The following is a 22385-nucleotide window of genomic DNA, read 5'->3' on the forward strand; positions in this document are numbered from 1 at the left end:
ATTTTTATTCTAAATGTTTCACTCTATTCTTTCTATTCTTCCAGTCATAGCTAGGAGAGAGTTAGTCTGTCACCTTGTGAGGCCTAAAGCATATATGATTGATGGAACCTTAACTAAATTGCAGACAGAGTATTATATAAAATTTAAAATATATTTAAGTACAAAGAGATTCACAAAGCCTAAGTCTATAAAGCTATAACAAATATCTCACATAAATATAACAAACAATATTAAATAAGCCAACAAAAAGAACATTGTATTATGATGAAAAATTTACAGTTATCAGGCTTAAAAATTAGCAAATTCTACTTGTCCATTTCAGTCTTTTCAATCATCATCAGAAAGGAGGCAAACATAAAACATATTAATGTCTCTGCTTGTTTATAAATAAAAGGAATAGTCTAAGTTCTGAGTGGATGATGAAAATTCTGGATTTTTGTGTGTTAAGTATTATCTATAAAGCTCAGTAGCCATGTGGATGCTGTTTCCATTATCAGTAATAAATGAAAATTGACTGTACTAATAAAATATTTCACAGATGCTCTGTCTTCTTACTCCTACACATCAACAGATCAAATTCAACAAAATTTGCTTCTTTTGAGAAACATAATATGTATTATTTTAGCAGCAACTTTAGAATAAATGAGAGCAAAATAAAGTATTTCTTAATTTACTTCCTGGTTTTACTAATGACTATGTCAATATGTGAATTTCTCCTCTAGTTGAAGGGCTCTACTTGCCTGAACCTAAAAGAGCACTGAAGTCCACTCATTTGCCTCCATTTGTGATACTTAATTTTGTGTCAACCTGTCTAAAATACAGCGGCCAGGTATTTGGTCAAACATATCTGGATATTGTAAAATTATTTTATTTAAAAGGGGTGGTGGTGGTATTTGTACATGCAAGTAGGGGTAGGGAAGAGAGAGAGAGGAAGAGGGAAAATCCCAAGTAGGCTCCATGTCCAGCACAGAGCCTGACATGGATTCAATCTCATGAATGTGAGATCACGACCCAGGCCAAAATCAAGAGTTGGACCTCAATCAATTAAACCACTCAGGTGCTCCTGTGAAGTTAATTTAGATGAGGTTAACATTTAAATCTGCTAAAGCAGATTGCTCTCCATAACAGAGTAGGCCTCATCCAATCAGTTGAAGGCCTTAAGAAAAATACTGACTTCCTCTAAAAGAGAGAATTTTGCCAACAGACTATCTCCAGACTCAAAATTTGCAGTTGTCAGCCTCTACGACTGCATAAGCGAATTCCTTAATATAAATCTCTCCATATATGGCTCAAGAGGAGAAAAAGAAAGATTTAAGGACTCACATATGAAGAATGAGGAAGAGAGAGGGTATCTATCATCTATCTACCTAACTATACCTCTACCTATCTATCTGGAGCTCCACATAAATATATACATAAATAAGTAATATGGTAGATCTAGGTATATTTTTATCAAAAGTAAGAGACAGAGGACATAGAGAAAGAGAGAGTAGGGGGTGGGGGGAACTTACTGATTCTGTTTCTCTGGAGAACACTGACTACAATACCCAGGTAACACATTCTAATCAGACTCCACCTTCCCAAAGCCTACCCAAATTTCAAGGCCAAACTTTCAAGGCTCATCATCTTTTTCTCTCCATCCAAAAAAGCATATTGGAATCCAAAGGAATATGGCTGTCATGATTACAAACATAAGCCTCAATCCATTCTAACCATTAAAAATGGACATAATTTTCAAAGTTTTGTCTTTTCCATATTAAGAAAATTATGCCTTGCAACGACCTCCCTGATAGGATATATGAATGTGAAGGATCAGAGAGGCTAAGACCACTCATCTCCACCACTGTGACAGAACAAAACTCACTGCCTTTTCTCACAGAAAGTTTTCTCACAGAAAGTGAGTTTCCTTTTCTTGTGTTTTAACTAGGCCACAAGTCCATAAATTCTTTATCAGGTATGGCTGATGTCTAAAATTTGACGGTATTCCTATATACCATATGCACAGTATGGTCAGTTTTCAAAAAGTTAAAAACAAAACAAAAAACAAACAAACAAAAAAAAAACTTTCATCAACATCACTTTAAAAACTTTCAAAACTTTAATTAACATCACCTAAACTTTAATTAACAACACCTTCAAAATTCAGATGATACCTTCATTTCTATTATGGTTACTGATACCAAAAGTCTTTATCTATGTAAATGACAGAAGCTAAAATGATATAACAACTCCATCTCCACTTGAATGAAGCCTCTATAAAAATATGGTGAAAATGTAGAATTTGAACAATTACTAGATATTAATCATATTAAATTATTATTAATTTTTAGATGAGATAATGATATTTTGGTTGTGCTTTAAAAAGAGATTCCTGAGGCACCTGAGTGGTTCAGTAGTTAAGTGCCCAACTGCAGCTCAGGTCATGATCTCATGGTTCATGGGTTCAAACCCCACATCAGGCTCTGCACTGACAGCTTAGAGACTGGATCCTGCTTCAGATTCTGTCTGTCTGTCTGTCTGTCTTTCTCTTTCTCTCTCTCTGCCCCTCTCCTGCTTGTGTGCTCTCTCTCTCTCAAAAACTAACATTAAAACAATTTTTAAATAATAAAATAAAAAGAGATTCCTTATATTTTATAATAAAACTGAAAAATATTTATAGAAGCATATCAAGGAACTTGCTTTAAATGGCCCAAGTTGGGAATGGAACTGAGTGGGTACATGTACATGGATGAAATAATACTGACCATGAATTTATAATTATTAAAGCTGGGTAATAGGTATTTGTGTGTTTATTATCCTACTCTATTTTTGTATATACTTAGATTTTCCATAATAAAATGTTTTTTTATCTGTTTATTCCAAAACAAATAAACTTCTACAATGCCAAGTAAAACGTGAGTTAAATAGCTAGTCATCAGGGGGAAAAAAAAGCAGACTGCAGAGCAAAACATGAATAAAATACATTTCTACCTGGCAAAATTTGGTTTGATAAAGGAAGAATAGAAGTGCACAATAAGATATAAGAAAATTCAGCTAAGCAAAACCCCCACCAAGTTCTCATATGGTGGTTTTGTTGAAAATACTATAAAAGCCCAGACCAGAACCCTCCTCAGAGCAGAGCATTAGAAATTTGTTTATTGTCTGTCTTCTCCAATAGAATATAAGTACTACAAAGGCAATAACTTTTGTCATGCTCACCATTATCTCTCCAGCAAAAAGCAAAGCATACACAGTAGGTGATCAATAGATATCCATCAATCATTTCTGTGTATAAAATATGTTCTCTCATGGCTAGCACCACAAGACCATAAACTATTAATTATAGGTATAAAACTGTTAGAATAAAAACTCATTTCAGAGACTCAAGTTTCAATTATGCATCTTTATATGCATCTTTCTGAAAACAATTATTTATCAGCAACTTACATCTATTTAGCATATTAAAAATAACCTCTACATATACCATCTCATTTTAGCTTCTTTGAAAGAGAGAGAGATAAAACAGGGATTACCTCTCCCATTTTAAAAAAGAAAAAAGTTGAAGCTCAAAATATACTGTTCTGCTGAGATTCCAATGCCATTTTTTTTACTCAAGATCTTTCAGTCTTTTGATTGGAGAACCATCTGTATGTCCTTTTAAATAAGATACTTCTAATTAATCAAGCATTTTCACTCAGTATTATTCATTCAAGGACAGAAAACATCCTGAAGTTGAGCCCAGAGCCAAAGAATAAGAGATAGAAAATCAAACCTATTATGTGGGCATTTAGGTACAATATTAAGGAATATCATTTCAAATCTTAAAAGATATGTAGAGTTCACCTTTCACTTTAAATGTAGAAAACCACTCTAAAAATCTTTTCTACTCTAGCAATAAGAACAAGACAGATAGTCTATAAAACATAATTTTTGAGCCATGAAGAGCTGAGGTCACCAGGCAACCTAATGAACAGCTATAAAAGGTTGACAAGCTCCTCCAAGGAAAGATAGAACACAACCCACCTTGAAAAGACCATGGGAAGAAAAGATGACCACCATGGAAGCATGCAAGAAAAAAATAGCTGAAATTTTCAATAAATCTTTAAAGACCAAACGTGGACTCACTTAGTAGTGAAGAATTCTTAGAAGTCCAAATGAGGCATCTGCATCCACAATTCTACTCTTTTTTAAAGGTTATCACTGAGTCTGATGGGAAAGACCAGTGGAAGGCAGGAAATCTAGAAAGACCTCCTCTGTGATGCAGGTGTGTGGGTCTAGCCTTGAAATACAGGTGGAACAGAAGAGCCTAAAGAAGCCAGTCTCCAAAAGATGCGCTGCATGAGGACAAAGTGGTGGTTGGCCGCTGCAGGAGAAAAGCCAGGAAACCCAACTAAGTTCATGAAGCTAGACAAAGATTTTATAAGAAATAAAAACAGATCAATATCCTTGAGAAACACAGATGCAAAAATCTTTAATAAAATATTAGCAAATCAAATACATCAATATACAAAAAGCATCCATCAATATTATGAAAACTATAATGTGATCAATTAGGTGTATCCCAAGAATATAAAGTTGGTTTTACATATGAGAACTAACAGTGTAATTCACTACAATAAAACACTGAGAGAAAAACCAATAGTCATATAAGTACACATACAAAAAAACCCACACTTTTGAAAATTCAACACATTTATGATTTAAAAAAAAAATTGGCAGCAAACTAGGAAAAAGGGAAACTTCCTCATCCTGCTAAAGAGAATCTACAAAGAATTATAACTAATAGCGTACATGATGATGAGATACTGATGCCATCTGCCTAAGATTTGAAACAAGATAGGATGCCTGATGCAGTGCCTGAGTGGTTGAGTTGGTTACAGTCTGACTCTTGATTTTGACTCAGATCTGATCTCTCAGTTTGTGGGATTGAGCCCCATGCTGGGCTCTATGCTGACAGTGCAAAGCCTGTTTGGGATTCTCTCTCTCTCTCTCTCTCTCAGTCTCTCTTTCTGCCTCTCCTCCAGGCATGCACACACTGTCTCTGTCTCTCAAAATAAATAAATAAAATTTTAAAAAATATAAAAATAAAATAAAAAGATAGGATGTCTGCAATCACTACTCCTATTTAGCACTGTGCTAGAGTTTCTAACCAGAGTAGTACAAGACAGAGATAAAAGACATGCAATTTGGAAAGAAAAAAAAGTAAAGTTCTCTTTATTTAGAATGACATGACTGTGTATATAGAAAATTCTAATTAATTGAAAAGGAAACTAGTAGAACTAGTAAATAAATTCAGCAATATTGCTGTGGACAAAATCAATTAAAAATCAATAGATTTAGAGATATATTATGCTGATGGATTAAAGACTTAATGTGAAGATTATTGTTCTATATCCCTGAAGTGATATATAGATTCAAAGCAAAGCCAATTATAATCGCAGTCATCATTTTTTCTGAAAATTGACAAGGTAACTTTAAAAATTTGTTTGTAAAAGCAAAGGAACAAGAATAGTTAAATCAATCTTGAAAAGAAATAAAATTGGAGGATGTATACCACATAATTTTAAGACTCAGTATAAAGCTGTGGTAGTAAGAAAATGTGGTATTGATAAAATGATGTATAAGTAAACTAATGAAACAGATTAGAGAGTCCTGAAAGAGACATGCACAAATATGAAGATTTTTGACAAAGATACCAAAGCAATTCAATAGAAAAAGCAAAATTTCTTCTACAAATGATACTAACTTAAGCCATACACAAAAATTAATTTAAAATGGATCATAGGTTAAAACATAAAAGCTAAATCAACAAAGCTATCAGGAAAAGAAAATCATAGATCTTTACAACCTTGGGACCAGGAATGATTTTTAAGGAAGACACAAAGCACAAGTCACAAAAGAGAAAATGAAAAATTGGACTTCATCAAAAATAAAACCTACTCAACAAAAAAGACAAGAAGAAGGTGGGGGGCAGGGGAGGGGGAGAAGCAAGCAAGTTAGAGACTATGAGTAAATATGCACCATATATGAGAAGGACCTTAATCCAGAATATATACTCTCACAGCTCAGTAACAAAAAGACAAATCACTCTATTTTAAAAATGGGCAGAAGACATATAAACTTCACAAAAGATATGCAAATAGAAACACACATGTGAGAAAGTGTTCAGCATCATTAGTCATCAGGCAGAGGAATGCAAATTGAAACTCCAAAGACCTACCTTACCCACTGAAATGGCGAAAATTAAAGAGATTCGGGGATGCCTGAGTGGCTCAGTCAGTTAAGCATCTGACTCTTAGTTTCAGTTCAGGTCATGATCTCGAGGTTTGTGAGTTTGAACCCTAAGTCCTGCTCTGAGCTGTCAATGCAGAGCCTCCTTTCAATTCTCAATCTTTCCCTCATTCTCTGCCCCTCCCCCACTCATGCTGTCTCTGTTTCACCCAAAATAAATAAACTTAAAAACAAAATAATAAAATAAATAAAATAAAATAAATAAAAGAGACTGACAACAACAAATGTTGGAGAAGGTGCAGCCACCAGAACACTTAAAACAGCTGATGAGAATGTAAAATGGCTATTACCACTTTGCAAAACTCACATTGCTTCTTACATAAACACACATCTATTCTGTAACCCAGCAATTCTGCATCCAGGTATTAATCCAGGAAAAATGAAAACATAGGCCCCCACAAATACTTACTCACAAATGCCACTGCAACCTTTATTCATAATAGCCAAAAACTGGAAGCAATTCATATATCCATAAACAGGAGAATGAATAGCTATACTGTGGTATTATCAAATAACAGCAATAAAAAGAATGAACTACTGATATATGCAACAACATGGATACATTTCAAAAACACTAAGCTAAATGAAAGACACCAGACAAGAAAACATATATGCCATATGATTCCATTTATATGAAACCCACAAGTTGGCAAAACTCAATTATGATGAAAGAAATCAGGTCAGTGTTTACTTCTAGAAGTGGAGAGCAAAGCATGGGTAGATTGATTGGAAACATGCAGACAGAAACTTTCTGGAGTGATAGAAACACTGTGTCTTGATATCCATTCCCCAAAACATAATGAATGGCCTTTGAGATATGAGCATTTCTTCTTTTTTAATGTTTATTTATCTTTGAGAGAGAGAGAGAGAGCAGAGGAGAGGCAGAGAGAGGGGGAACAGGGAGAAAGAGGACAGGATCTGAAGTGGGCTCTGCACTGACAGCAGAGAGCCTGATGTGGGGCTCACACTCAGGAACGGTGTGCTGAGATAATAATCTGAGCCAAAGTCAGACACTTAACCTACTGAGCCACCCAGGCACCCCAAGATATGAGCATTTCACTAATATAAGTTATATTTCAATAAAAAATAAAAATAAAGTAAATATTCTATGTCCCTTCTATAGCATCTTCACACAAGCAATTTATATTATTCATATTCTGGTGTCAAATAAAATTTAAGTTATAGTCCTCAAGGGTTAAAAAACTTCCTCCCAAATACTTTAAAAGTACTGTCTAATTTAAAGTTCATCTTCAGAATAAGTCATTCACAAAACAAAGCATCTCAAAATCTAAATAGCCAAGTAGTTTGTCTACAAATAAGCTCTTGTTCTTTCCCTGGCACATGCACTAAATTTAAAAATCATTTTCTTAATGTTGCATTGAGGTGGTTTTCTGTTAAGGAGAATTAGAATTCCTGTGGGTATTTTAAATTAGATGAGACGTTTTTAACTTCAGAATTTTTGAAGTTTTATTGATTCAAGTTATTAATGTTCCATTCTAAAAATAAAGTTCAAAATTTAGCACTTCATCATTTATACTTAACTTCTACATAAATAATCTTGTCTGATTCTCATATTTACCATGAATAGTAGATAAAAGAGGCATTTCCTTCCCTATTTTAAGACAAAACAGTGATTTTCTCTTCTTTTACTATCCTTCTTGATCTTGCTTGAAATTCTTGTTTAACTATCTTCCTCTTTGATTACTTAAATTCTAACCACATTTTCTACCTCTAACAGCTCCAGTTAAAGCTCTGTCCTTAATTAAGATCATCAGTTTTCCTAAAGAAATTATACTTTTTATCCAAGTTTGTTTTTTCATTTTTTAGGCCAATCTTGTGATATAATTTTATCTATGCCAAAAATATATTAAAATATTTTTAGCAACTAGATCACATCTTTGATACAATCTTCAGAAAGTATTTGTTCTCATTTTCACTGATAATTAAATATCTAACTCTGACAAAACAAAAGAAAAACAGAAAACTAAAGAGTAATGAGTGAGTGAATGTAATTTTATTTAGCCACTTATTTTTCTCTATATCAATTTATTAATTCCAATGGAAATTGTTTTTAAAGACCTGTAGCGGGGCGCCTGGGTGGCTTAGTCGGTTAAGCGTCCGACTTTCGCTTAGGTCATGATCTCGCGGTTCGTGGGTTCGAGCCCTGCGTCGGGCTCTGTGCGGACTGCCAGCTCAGAGCCTGGAGCCTGTTTCAGTCTGTGACTCCCTCTCTCTCTGACCCTCCCCTGCTCACGCTGTCTCTCTCTCTCTCTCCTAGAAATAAATTAAAAAAAAACAAAACTAAAAAAAAAATAAATAAAAAAAATAAAGACCTGTGGCATTAGAATCACACAAAACCTATCTATTTTAATTGCGTATTATTTCAGAAACAATAAGAACTTTAAAATACAAATACTATTTTAAAAATTCATGTTCTAAAAAAAATTCATGTTCTACAGATTAATTGTGGAAAACCACTTTCATTTACCTACAATTAGGTAAAAATGATGAGGGGGCAATTAAGATTGTGAAAAACATAAGAATTCCTTTTAAAAGTCTATGTGTTTTCCCAATTTTATAAGTGAGAGATAAATGGTCTCATTTTTTAAAACACAATTAAGAGAAAACGCATTGGCCATTTAAATATGATCTTCAATATATTTCTGAAACAAACTTTGCCCCACAGAGGAATTTAAGCCAAAAATTAGAAACCCAGAAAAAGAAAACCTTATAATATTCTATTATATTTATTTCCTTGCTTTAGCCTTCCATTTTTTTAGGTAAGATAAGCTTCCAAAATGTTCTATCGCACACATGGTCATGAACTATTAATCCTAATTTTTAAGACTTATGCCAAAGAAACTAGGTTAGGTGTAAAAAAGGGTTTCTAAATCTGGTTGGAAAATTAACTTTAAAAACAGGCAAATCATATCAATGAAACCAAGAGTTGGTTTTTTGAAAAAAATCAACAAAATTGACAAACTTCTAGCCAGACTTCTCAAAAAGAAAAGAGAGAGCACCCAAATAGACACAATCATGAATGAAAATGGATTTATTACAACCAGCCCCTCAGAAATTCAAGCAATTATCAGGGAATAATATGAAAATGCCAACAAACTGGACAACCTAGAAGAAATGGACAAATTCCTAAACACCACACACACTACCAAAACTCAAACAGGAAAAGATAGAAAATCTGAACAGACCCATAACTAGTAAAGAAATTGAATAAGTTATCAAAACTCTCCCAACAAATAAAAACAGGCAAATTAAGGAATAAGATCTTGTTTTTTACATTCTAAAAAATAGTTCAAAAGTCACTGTATGTGAATTAAGCAACATTGAAATTTTGGCTGTCAAGGACAAAGCTAAATTCTCAGTGTGAATATTCAGGAAAAAAAAAAAAAATTCCAAACAGCGAAGAGAAAGAAAGAGAGACAAAAAGAAACAAACAGGGACACCTGGGTGGCTCATTTGGTTGAGCATCAGACTTCGGCTCAGGTCATCATCTCTCGGTCTGTGGGTTCACACCCCATGTTGGGCCTGTGCTGACAGGTCAGAGCCTGGAGCCTGCTTTGGATTCTGTGTCTCCTTCTCTCTCCGCCCTTCCTCCCCCTCATGATCTCTCTCAAAAATAAACAAATGTCAAAAAAAAATTTAAAAACCAGCAATTAAAAATCACCTTTATAAAATGCTCTCATAGAGATTTGCTTTATAGGACTGCTTGTACAAGTAATTAGTATGACAATAAATGGCACATTGAAGAACTGCTAAACCCCGGTAAACCTTTAAGTCAAACCACCTTGGCTTTTATTTGCTTTTAAGCAAAAGAATTATATTTTGCCATCATGATTCCACTACCTCATGTTTAAAAGATTCATATGTATGAAATGCTTGAAAGAAACATTCCTTATATACACTGTATTTCCCAGTGGACATAGCTTAGCACAAACTGATAAAAATGAAGAGTCATAAAATAGAAAATCCATTTTCATACTCATTGGTGTGTAATTGAATAGATTTTTTGGAATAGTTGCTATAAATTAATTCCAACCTAAAAGCAATGAAATATTTTACCTTTTGCAAAGCAGTCAGGAATGACAAAACTATTCTTTTCCCCCTTTAGCAAAGAAGGGATATTCTGTGATCTCAACAGTTATTGCCTTCATCTATCTAAACTATAAACCCATCTCATGGACTGCACAGGAAAATTTGGAGCTCCTTCAAAGCTCAATCATCCAAATACAACAGAGATTCTCATTGGCTTAAAGTATATTTTAGAACACTAAGATATTGTTCCAGGATATTAAATTTGAAGAATGACTGACTTTGGTTTCTCTATGAGTTAGGACATAGTAATGAATGGTTCTCCTCAGATTTTGAATTGGTTCAAAATTATATTTGGGGACACAAATAGGTCTACTGGTCCATAAAATATGTATCAGCCTTTGCCATATGTGTTAGAGGGAAAAAAACACATCAGTTATTTTTCTTAATTAGGAATAATAAATGTGGTTACCTAACAGAATTCACACACAACACAGTATGGACCACAGTGAGGTTTGTGTTCTAAGACATTTACATTCAATAAGAGTAGCCTACAGATCAGTGCTTACGTTTTTGTGTTTTATTTTTTTTCTTCTACCTTTTTTTAAATCAAAAATGTTACTTACCACTGTTACACTCAATCAGGCAAGCAATACTTACTAAACCTTAGGAATAATAATGTAGTGTGGTTTTCTTCAGGGCCAAATAAATTGTTACACCTAGTATTTCAGCTCAATACATGGTTTTATTGTTTACAATCCCACCAGGTATTTAATTCGTATTTACAAGGTACAACTAAACACTGAATGCATACTCTTTGCCACGCATGTGCCAAGTGTTGAGAATACAAGATGAACAAGACACAGCCCCAGGCTTTGAGAAATACATGATCAAATAGGGAAAAATAAATAATGACAACTCACTACACTTTGTGCTAAGTGTTTAGGAGGCTCACGCAGAGAAGAGGCATTTCTATCCAAGAAGTCCAGAGTTAGCTTCATAGGTGGTGACGGGACACATGAGCTGGTTACTAAAGGATGATGAGTAGCTCTGGCAGGAGGCAGAAGAGTTTCCGTCTCTCAGAGGAGACAGCAATAAAAAATGAGGAGTTAGGGCTCTGAGTCCCAAATTCCCAGGGCACTCAAACAGTTTTGGAGATCTCTTAGTACAGAGTACTTGAGACTTAGTATAGCTGTTTAGCCAGACAAGAGGGTATAAGCAAAAGAATTCAGTCAAAATCCAGAAGTTGCCCATGATATCCAGAGAGGCTGACCAGGCAGGACAAGACTAGCTGTCAGGAGCTTCTTAAGAAACACAACTGATGGTTTAACAGTATGGCCTTTTCCTAGATCCTATAACTAGAAACTCCAAATAATTCTCTTCAACGGATTACCTTTAGATTCTTATTTTAAAACCTGAGTTTACTCTGCCTTCCTACTATTATATTTCCTAGAATAATTTTACAATAACTGATGAGATGTTCAGGACCTACCTTCATATTTAATGGCTTCTCCAGTAGTAAAGTGGTCTAGATGCCCAGTCACAAAACCATCCCAGTTTACACAAAACTGCCTCTGTTTTAGCACTGATAGTCACAAATCCTGGGAACTTCCTCAGCACAGGGCAATCTGGGCCCATTGGTCATTCTAAGACTTCCCATTCCCAAGGCTCTAGTAGAATAGGTACATAGTATTGCTTTTTTTGTAGTGATTTTTTTTTCTATTAAAAATCTACTATTTTAAAATGTGACATACATAGAGAAAAGCACATAAATTATTATGTGTATAGTTTTTAACAAATAGTGGGCCTTGTTATAGGTTTTTAAGAAATAGTAGACCACATAGTATCATAAACAATATATATGCCACCACCCCAGAAATCTTCCTTTCCCATGTGCTTGCCATCCCCCAAGAATTAACTCCTTTCCTGAATTTTCTTATAAACATTCCTCTGTCTTTTTAAAATAAATGTGCCAATGGTTTTAAACTATAAACTTATCTTTACCTATTTATTTGAACTCCATCTACCAAAATACAGTACTTTTATGTTTTGCTTTTAGTGCTTAACATTATATTTATAAAATTCATCCACATCGCTACATGTAGATGTAGGCTGTCCACTTTCTTGCTGTATACTCTTCCCTTGAATGCATTTGCCATAATTTACTCATCATTGCCCTATCGATGACATTTGAATTGCTTCCAGTTCCAAGATATTACAGACTATGCCGTTATGAACATTCTTCCATGTGCATTCTGGTGCATGTGTACAAGAGGTTCTCTGGGGCCATCCTAGAGAAAAGTATGGCCAATGGAGGAACAGAATCACCATCACCTGGGAGCTGAATAGGAACACAGATGCTCAGGTCCGACCCGAGCAGGGTGAGAGTCCCCACCTTCCACATCTTTACCAACACTTTGTACTGTTAGTCTTTTAGATCTATAATGATCTGGTGGGTGTGATCTGGAATCTCCCAGATTTCCTTTGCATACATCTAATCACTTATTGGGTTGATCATCTTTATAAGTTGATAAGGGATTTGGATAGCCTCATTTCAAATTTCCTTTCCAGTCTTTTGTCCAGGTTTCTATTGGTTTGTTTCTCATGGTCTCCTTAGTTGGAAAAAAAGATGCTACATACTTTGGGTTTTAGAGAATTGGTGGGTGCATGTATTGAGATTATTTCTCTCAGGGTGTTCACTTTTTACTCTTTATGGTGGCTCTGACAAACAGAATTTCTTTATTTTGATGTGGGTAAGTTAACCAGTTTTTTTCATTTATGTTTGAGGACTTAGTATATTATTTAAAACATCCTTTCCTACCCCAAGGCCTTGGATATATTTCTCTGAAAAACATGACATTTCCTTACTTTTTATTGAAATAGATTTCATGCAGAAAACTAAACCTGATAATTCAGCTTAATAAATTTTTGCCAACATCTTGCAGGATTTCTAGCCACTAGAAACCCCTATGATGTTCCTTCCCCTTAGTCACTATTCTTTAAGATTAAGATAATATGAGTTAATTGCCCAGTTTTGCCTTTTTCTATGGGGATAATTAATTTTCCCAGTATAATGTTATCAGAAAGTCCTTTTTTATTTCCACTCATATGCGGTGCCCCTCTTTAGTATATCAGATATACGTTAAGGTATAGATCCCTTGGCAAACTCACAGCCCCAGTATGACCTAGTGATCACTTTCCACAGTCCTTGCAATAGAGACATCGCATTGCAGACCCTCTGCCAGCACTGCCACCAGACTCCTTCTGTTCATGGATCTTCCTGCTAGGTGCACACTGGGCATTCCAGGACTCCCACCTGCACAGCAGCACGCCCACTCCCCCTGCACACCTACGTGCCTGCCCCTGCATGAAGTTCATGTGTAACCCAGAAGGTTGCTTCCTGCTTGACCATCTCTGGTCACGCAGTGAACTTCCCTGCCTTCCAGCAGGCTGCAACTACGTGTTCTCCAGTGTGGAGGCGGGAGGTCCCCTCAAAGCTTTCCATACCTGGATGATCTCTCTCAACACCATACAATTTATTATCTTACATCTCTTTTATCATGGCTTAATATCTCTTCATATTAAATATCCCTCATTTAAATCACTGTATCTCCATGTCTCCTGCTTAAACCTAAACTAAAATAAAGCCTTTATATTTCCAAAACACACACTTTTTAACATCCTCTGAAATATGAGAATAGAGCTTCTTATTCTTTGAATGCTTGATAGAAATTGCCAGGGATGCCATCTGCCCTGGCAGTTTTTGAGGAAAGATTTTTCACAAGGAGTTACATTCTTTAATGATTGTAAAAGTTTAGGTTTCCTTTTGTTGTTGTTGTTATTGTTGAGCCAGTTAGACTATATTATATTTTTCCAGGAGCCTTCTTACTGTGTCTACATTCTCAATACTTCTGGCATAACATCCTTGCTCTCTTCTTCTATGTTTATGATATCTATAGCAGTATCACCTTTTATATTTTAACATTGGTAAAAGGATTGAACTATATATATTATGCTAACAGAGATCAAAAGCTGAAAAACCTTTTACTTCAGATTTCTATATTCTATGTTTTAAATGTATCTCATAATTAACATAGAGTTGACTCTTTTCTCTACAACCTAAAATTCTTTGACTTTTAACCGGAGTACCTCTTTTCATTTATTTTCAATAAGTAATATTTTTTGTATCTACCTAATTTTTCCTATTTTGTCACTTGCTCCTTTTCTCTTTCTCCTTCCCTCATTTGTGCTAAGTACTTTTTATTATGCTATTTTTAACCCTCCATCAGTTTGAATGTTATACCCTTTAGAAAATGATATTCTAGACATTAAAAATGCAAATATAACAAAAATTTTATCCTTTTTTGGGTAAACTAAATTCCCTAGAATATTTTAAATTTTATGTTCCTTTAATAGTGATTACCGATTATAATCACTATTTAATATTTTATTAAACTTTCTAGATCCACTACATATTATTACTGCTATTGCACATCATCAGTTTATCTTTATTTTCTTGTAGATATTTATGATTTTTTAAAAAAATTTTAATGTTTTATTTATTTCTGAGAGAGAGAGACAGCCTGAGCAGGGTAGGGTCAGAGAGAGAAGGAGATAAAGGATCTGAAGCAGGCTCCAGGCTCTGAGCTAGCTGTCAGCACAGAGCCTGACACAGGGCTCAAACCCACTAACTGTGAGATCATGACCTAAGGTGAAGTCAGACACTTAACCAACTGAGCCACCCAGGCACTCCTGATTTTTTAAATCTATATTTTCCCTTGAATTTTAGTTTTCCCATCTCAGATCATCTTTCTTTTTTTTAAATTTTTTAATGTTTATTTATATTTGAGGGGTGGGAAGAGAGACAGAGACAGAATCCGAGGCAGGCACAGAGCCTGATATGGGGCTTGAAGTCATGAGCCTGTGAGATCATGACCTGAGCTGAAGTCAGCCGCTCAACTGACTGAGCCACCCAGGTGCCCCTCAGATCATCTTTCTTGTTCTGAAGTACATCTTTTTTTTTTTTAAGTTTATTTATTTTTGAGAGACAGAGTACGAGCAGGAAAGGGGCAGAGAGAGAGACAGACATAGAATCTGAAGCAGACTCCATGCTCTGAGCTGTTGACATAAAGCTGGTCGTGGGGCTCAAACCATGCGATCATGACCTTAGCTGAAGTCGGTTGCTTAACCAACTGAGCACCCAGGTGCCCCTTGAAGTACATCTTCAGTTTTTCCTTCATGAGATTCTGTTGGTCATAAACACTCTGAGTCTTTGTTTACTTAATCACATCCTCATTGAACCTCTTGAAAGATATTGACTATGCGTGTAGACTTTTAGACTAGCAGGTATGACTGTCAGCACGCTGTCTCTTCTTTTCTGGCTGGCCTTTAAAAATAATTTCTATTTGGGGCGCCTGGGTGGCTTAGTCGGTTGAGTGTCCGACTTTCGCTTAGGTCATGATCTCGCGGTTCGTGGGTTCGAGCCCCGCGTCGGGCTGTGTGCTGACTGCCAGCTCAGAGCCTGGAGCCTGTTTCAGTCTGTGACTCCCTCTCTCTCTGACCCTCCCCTGCTCACGCTGTCTCTCTCTCTCTCCTAGAAATAAATAAAAATATTTAAAAAAAAATAATTTCTATTTGTTTGGTCTTCTTTATCTTCACTATATTTCAAAGCATATATTTCATTTTATTTATCCAAATTAGGGTTTACTAAATTTCTTAGATGTGAGGACTGGTGTCTTTCATCAGTTCTGGAATAATCTCAGCCATTACCTCTTTAGATCTTGTCTTTGTCATATCCCTAAGAGGCACTATCCTCTCCTTGTTAGACTCTGATCATATGTATATTAGATCTCTTCACAGTATTTTCATAATTCTTGCCTTCTCTTCTATATATTCTACTTGTCTTTCTGTAATGAATTCTAAGTACTTTCTTCTACTCTATCAGTTCACTAGTTGTCTCTTCTGCTGCATCCGACATGCTACCCAAGATATTCACTGTGTTTCTATTATGGAATCTGGTCTGGATCACCCAGCAGAAGAACCAAGCAGCATTTGGAGATCTTGGAAGGGAGGAGATTTATTTTATGCTAGTGGGCTCAGAGAAGATCATTCTCCAGAGGTCTGAGCCCAGAGCATTAGCAAAGGGAACAACCTATATAGCCAGTTACTTCCGCACTTCTCATTAATCAGGGACAGGTGTTTCCTATTAGTTCTGTTGGCCATCTTATAATAAATTTTCCCTATTATTTCTATTTTCTAGAATCTCCACTATTTGTAATCCAAATTTATGTAACTTTTTATAACTTATTCTCTCTAAATATTTTCATATTCTCAATCCTTTTATACTACTATATAATTGTTTTTACATTTGAATCTGATAATTCCAATACCTGAATCCTTTATGATTGTCCTTTTTTCCAGTTGGTTCTTGTGCCTTTCCCATTGTTTTCTCATGTGCTAAGCTCTTATCAACTCATTGACTTTTAAGGACAAGGTTTTTGCCCTTAAAAAAATAATTTAAGTTCTCCTTAGTCAGTAGGGTTTTGCATTTTCTTCTACCACTACCCAGTTGGAAACCAATTTAAACTAAGTCATAACTTGAGGATTCCTCACTAAGGTAGGCTATATGAAAATTAGATACAAGTCCATGGAAGATCCCATGTGTGGCAGCAACTCAGAGAATTTTTTTTATATTTTTCTTTGCTGGTTAACAATAAGCCCATTTTTAAAAAGCAAAAACAAACAAAGAAATAAAAACAAAAAATAGTTCCTACAATTGGTGGAGAAGGAAGGGGTTTCATTCTAGTTTACTCTTACCCTGGCCTACTGTGGGGAGGCTCTTTCATAAAAATCTCCAACATAGATTCTAAGCCTTGACTCTGTCCTCCTTATCCACATGCTTGCTTTTCCCACATGTACAGCATCAACAAGGCCTTCGTGGCATAAACCGGTTTGGCACTCCAACATTCTGTTTCCCATTCCAGTTACAGGCGGTCAAAGAAAAACTGACTTGTGGCATTCCCCACTATCCTTTCAGTTCTTCAGTGATTTCTTAATATATTTTTAGAACATACTATATCCAACATATTTTATTATTTCAACAGGGATACTTTATCTAAATATTCCTTCACCCCAGTAAGTGGAATATACTTCATCAGAATTGGCAAGTTATTAAAATCAAAGTTTAATAGATTTCATTTACCTACAAACTAAAACAAGATGCTATTCCAATGGCCACATTTCCTTGTCTACATGGTAACACATTTTACCTGCCTCTGAGTAGATAACTAAGTAAAGGTGGGCTAAATTTATATCTCTTGAGATATTAATCACTGACAGTTCTCCAAACACCTTTTTCCCAATTGAGGAATGATACAAATGTAAACATGGTACTAAAATAAAGAAATCAATATGTCTCAATGGTTCAATATAACTGTTGTAAAAAGCACAACATTTGTGTTTTTTAAGAACAGAATTATTTTACAAAAAACTTGTTTATCTGTTAAAAACCAGTGAGTTAGAACAATTAGTTAATCCATTATCTTCCCAAAGATACAATCTCCTATATTCTAAACTGAATTGTGTTCCCCAAAAAGATATGTAGAACTCCTAACCGCTAGTACCTCTGAATATGACCTCTTTTTTTTGGAGACAAGGGTCACTGCATATATAATTAGTTAAATTAAGATGAGGTCATGTTGAAGTAGAGTGGGCCCTTAATCCAATATGACTCATGTCCTTATAAGAAGAGGAAAAACACAGAGATATACAGAAAGACAATAATATAAAATCAGAGGTAGAGACTGGCACATGTCTATGCCACAAGACAATCAGCACCTAAGGCTACCACAAACTCAAAAAGCAAAGAAAGGATCACCCCTTCAGAGGGAGTGTGATCCTGCCAACACCTTGGTTACAGACATCTATCCTCCAGAACTGTGAGACAATAAATTTAATTCGTTACAGCAGCACTAACAAACTAATAAACCCTACTAAAGTGTTATTTTAAATTTCATATCTTATCAGTAACTTTTAAGAATGTTATTAGACTATCATTTAACATAAAAGCACAGAAAGATAATAATATGCTTTGCATTAAAGATTAATGTGTGGATTATAACTCTTTCAGGGAGGTTTTTTATTGGCATTTGCTTGAGTTCCTCAAAATAGTATCAGACCTTCTGGCTTAAAAGTCAAGGAATAAAAATATAATCTTTGCCCCTTCTTCTCTTGGAAATAGTCCAAAATCAATAATAAAAATTAAACATCAGAAAAGCAAATTCCTTCCATCTAAAACCTGGAAGCATGCTATATGAAAAAGAACTTCCAATATAAATGAAAGTTAAATGGGGGCATCTGGGTGGCTCAGTCAGTTGAGAGTCCAACTTTGGTTCTGGTCATGATCTCGTACTCAGTGAGTTCGAGCCCCATGTCAGGCTCTGTGCTGACAGCTCAGAGCCTGGAGCCTGCTTAGGATTCTGTTTCTGTCTCTCTCTGCCCCTCCCCCACTCATGCTTTGTTCTGTCTCTCAAAAATGAATAAACATGAAAAAAAATTTAATAACAAAAAATGAAAGTTAAATGGACATGAAAGAGAAGAAATTAAAGATGCCACCATTGTAGATCCTAAGTAATGCAGAGGATAGCTCTCTAAAATATGTAGCCACATCTTGAAGAGCAAATCCCTCTGGGGGAAAAGTGAAAATAAGGTGTCTTTTCTGATAGCAGAAGTGCCCTGGACCACATTTTCTCACGATCTCAAAAAGTGGGGAAGTTGGGACTGAATGAGAAATCACATAGATGGGGCATATTTTCAGGACTCAGGCTCCAGTTGAACCAGGTGGGTATAGAGAGACATTCAGCAATGTGAGTTGTCCTTCAGAGTGGAAATAAAATGGCTTAGGAGAACCAAGGTCTAAAATAATTCATGCAGACCACTGATCTGTGTCATTAAAGGTGCTTTCCTTTGGGGAGCCTAGGTGGCTTAGTTGGTTAAGCATCCAACTCTTGACCTCGGTTCTGGTCATGGTCTCACAGTTCATGAGATCAAGCCCCATGTGTAGTCTATTTGGGATTCTCTCTCTCTGATCCTCTCTACTTTCTCTCTCTATATATAGATGATAGATAGATGATATAGATATAGATATAGATATAGATAGACATATCTATATCTTTCAAAAGATATACATATATATATCTTTCAAAAATAAACTTTTATTTATTTATTTTTTATTTTTAAATAAACTTTAAAAAAAAGGTGTTTTCCTTTAATCAGGAANACCTCCTACAAATGGCTGGTCTAGGAAGAATAAATTCCATTCAAAGTAAATAATAATGATAATAATAATAATAATAGTAATATACTGCAGAAACAAATAAAATGTAAAAGGTATTTTTTTTAATGAGACATGAATACCATGAGGTAAAACTGTTGCCAGGGGGGAAAAAAAGATGAAAATACTGCCACAAATAAGATAAACTTTTTAACCAGACATACTTCCTAAGAAAGTTTTTGGAGAAAAAATGGTAATTGCCTCTATTTAAAGAATGCTCCATAAAAGAATATAAAACCTGTAGAAAAATATAGTGAGACAACAGAGATCATTGCTTGAGTTGAATGAGCCCAAAAAGAAATTAAGGGAAAATATTAAATCATTTGCAGAAATGAAGACAGAGTATGGGGCACTGAAAATAGGATTGATAGAAGTGAACGTGAAACATAATAAAGAAAGTTTAAACGGATTACAAGAAAAATGATAGACATAGTAAACAGGCAAAAGAAGAAAAGAAACAAAGTAATAGAATAAAAATATACTAAATACATAGTTTAAGAAATAATCATTGAAATAAAATAAGATTAGAACCTACAAATTGAAGGACATACTTTATGTCATAAAAAGAAAATCATAGTATAATGCTCGCCAAAACATATCTCAGAAATATACAAGAATTCATAAATAAAAGACAGGCAAAAAAGAACAATATACCTATAAAAAACAAAGCTACAAGCTAGAAGGCAATAGAGAAAAGTCTACAAAATCCTCAAGAAAAATAAGCATGACATAGGAGTATGACCCTAGCCTAGATGACGCAATCAATAAATAACTAACCGAAATTTTAAGAAGGAAAAGAGGTTTGTAAATGATGTAAGCAGGTGATTTCAACATCTTTTATAGTTAAGGGGAAGAATTCTCATTTGGAATTATTAAATCACTTGTACATAAATAGGTATATTTAAAGTACAACTATCATGTATACTTTACCATTTATACTCTTTTCATAAAGGTTTATTTTAAATTCCAGTTAGTTAACATACGGTATAATATGAGTTTCAAGTGTACAATATAGTGATTTAACAGTTCCATACAACACCTGGTGCTCATCACAGCAAGTGTTCTCCTTAATCCCCATCACCCATTTTACCCTTCCTCCCACCTACCTCCCCTCTGGTAACCATTAGTTTGTTCATCATAGTTAAGAGTCTGTTTCATGGTTTGCTTCTCTCTCTTTCTCTCACTCTCTCTCTCACTGTCTCAAAATAAATAAACTTAAAAAAATAAAGAGAAAATCCAAATGGCTAAGAAGCATATGAGGGGTATCTGGGTGTCTCAGTGAGGTAAGTGCCAGATTTTGGCTCAGGTCATGATCTCAAGGTTCATGGGTTCAAGCACCACATCAGGCTCTGTGCTGACAACTCAAAGCCTGGAGCCTGCTTCGGATTCTGTGTCGCCATCTCTCTCTGCCCCTCCCCCACTCACAGTCTGTATCTGTCTCTCTCAAAAATAAACATTTGTAAATCATTTTTAAAAAAGCATATGAGAAGTTCAACCTCATCAATAATCAGAAAAATGCAAATCTTAAAATTTTAAACACTGAATCTCAACCGATTGGCAAAAATTTACAATTTTAACAATTTCAAGTGCTGAAGAGGCTATGAAACAATGGGACTTCATTCCCTGAAAGCGTGAATGTGAATTAGTGCCAGCCTTGGAATAGTTTGGCATTATTGAGAAGTTTAAAGTATATATATAGCTCATGAACCAGAAAACTCTCTCCTTGGTATATACTCTAGAGAACCTCTTGCAGACCCATAGCAGGAGACATGCACAGTAATGCTGATACAGCCCTAAAGTGGAAACAACTTAAATGTTCATCAAGAATAGACTAAATGCTGCATGATGTATTCTCAAAATGGCACACCGTACATTAGTGAAAGTGAACAAGATAACAGTAATCTATAACAGCATGGAAAAATTTTGCAAGCAATGTTGAGCAAAAGAGGTAGGACACATAAACTATATATAATTTAATTTATACAATTTTTTGGGTTTTTTTTTAATGTTTTATTTATTTCTAGGAGAGAGAGAGAGAGAGAGAGACAGCATGAGCAGGGGAGGGTCAGAGAGAGAGGGAGTGACAGACTCTGAAACAGGCTCCAGGCTCTGAGCCGGCAGTCAGCACAGAGCCCGACGCGGGGCTCGAACCCACGAACCGCGAGATCATGACCTAAGCGAAAGTCGGACGCTTAACCGACTAAGCCACCCAGGCGCCCCTAATTTATATAATTTTTTAAAAATAGGCACCAATAATTCTTTATCAGTCTGGGTGGTAAACCTACAAAGAAGCATGGAAATTGTTACCACAAAACTAAAGCTGATGGTTCATACTGGGAGGTGAACACGAGTGTTCCAATGGGGAGGAGACAAAGTGGGAGTGGGGGTAGCTACTGAGTGCTGACAATATTCTGTTTTATGACCTGTGTAGTGCTGACACAGGTTTAACTTTATAATTATTCATCACATCATAACAGATTTCCATTTACTCATTGGTCACTTTCAGTCTGTCAAGGTGGTTTTGACTTGCCATTTATTTTTGTGCTCTCTAGGGCATGGGAACACTTGCTGGGTGAGTGCAGATCATCAGGTGTGCACGCTGCACCCATTCACCAGAACCCTTGCTCTGAAAATACAAACAGGGCAGAGGGCATGTGTGTGCAGTTGTGGGTCTGGATCCCGGGAGAGGGTGATCAAGACTCCATCCGTGGGGTATAAGTAGGGAGGAGGGGGTGGG

The 22385-nt window shown here is 35.4% G+C and overlaps 1 protein-coding gene and 1 pseudogene across 3 annotated transcripts in view; one reads left to right on the top strand and one right to left on the bottom strand.

The window, feature by feature from the left end:
* Positions 1-22385, bottom strand: part of IQCM (IQ motif containing M) — a 503262-nt gene that overhangs the window by 341700 nt on the left and 139177 nt on the right. The window lies entirely within an intron of this gene.
* The window catches only part of LOC144237143 (small ribosomal subunit protein eS1 pseudogene), a 28858-nt pseudogene that overhangs the window by 2590 nt on the left and 3883 nt on the right, over positions 1-22385 (top strand).

The sequence above is a fragment of the Crocuta crocuta genome, unplaced genomic scaffold (assembly GCF_008692635.1).
Source record: "Crocuta crocuta isolate KB4526 unplaced genomic scaffold, BGI_CrCroc_1.0 scaffold345, whole genome shotgun sequence".
NCBI lineage: Eukaryota > Metazoa > Chordata > Mammalia > Carnivora > Hyaenidae > Crocuta > Crocuta crocuta.